This window comes from Penaeus monodon, chromosome 29 (assembly GCF_015228065.2).
Source record: "Penaeus monodon isolate SGIC_2016 chromosome 29, NSTDA_Pmon_1, whole genome shotgun sequence".
NCBI lineage: Eukaryota > Metazoa > Arthropoda > Malacostraca > Decapoda > Penaeidae > Penaeus > Penaeus monodon.
This window is the reverse complement of record NC_051414.1, coordinates 23440724-23441229: the sequence shown is the minus strand read 5'-3', so window position 1 is coordinate 23441229 and position 506 is coordinate 23440724. Positions and strand designations below refer to the sequence as shown.

Sequence of the window (506 nt, the reverse complement as noted above, 5' to 3'; positions counted from 1 at the left end):
GTGCATATCATGTTCAACCAAAACAGAACAGTACACTGAAAATAAGATTAAATTCTGTAGATGGTAAAAAGCATCTTTGAATAATTAGACCACAGTAAATGATCTAAGCATTAAGTTAGCAATTTAAAAACAACTTATATGATCTTTACCTGAGAGTATGCAGTCAGCCAGTATGTCTGTGAGTGTATTGCTAAGTCACACATAATAGTTGGACTTGTTTTTGGCCCGCAGCACTGTGCAAACCCGCAAAAATGTGGATTAGTTTCTGTTTCTGTATATTTCAAGGTTTAGGGGAAAAAGCTTGCAAACATACCGAGGAAGAAGTGCATTTTGTGCACTGCTGTTCAATATTTAGTCTTTTGTCCGTTACTGTTCATATTATGCCTATTTAAATTCAGTATCACAAATTTCTGTGATATGTTTTAGTGTACCTTAAGCATACTAAAACAGCCTACTCACAAGGGCAAATGTCTATTAATGAAGAGAATTATATTCTTTACTGTGTA

The 506-nt window shown here is 34.2% G+C and overlaps 1 long non-coding RNA gene across 1 annotated transcript in view; it reads right to left on the bottom strand.

Annotated features, from left to right (window-relative positions):
- LOC119592040 overlaps positions 1-244 on the bottom strand; it is a 719-nt gene extending 475 nt beyond the window's left edge. Inside the window, exon 1 of the long non-coding RNA XR_005230396.1 lies at positions 150-244. This is a non-coding gene — a long non-coding RNA (uncharacterized LOC119592040). The remainder of the gene's footprint in view (positions 1-149) is intronic.
- Between the last annotated feature and the right edge of the window lie 262 nt (positions 245-506).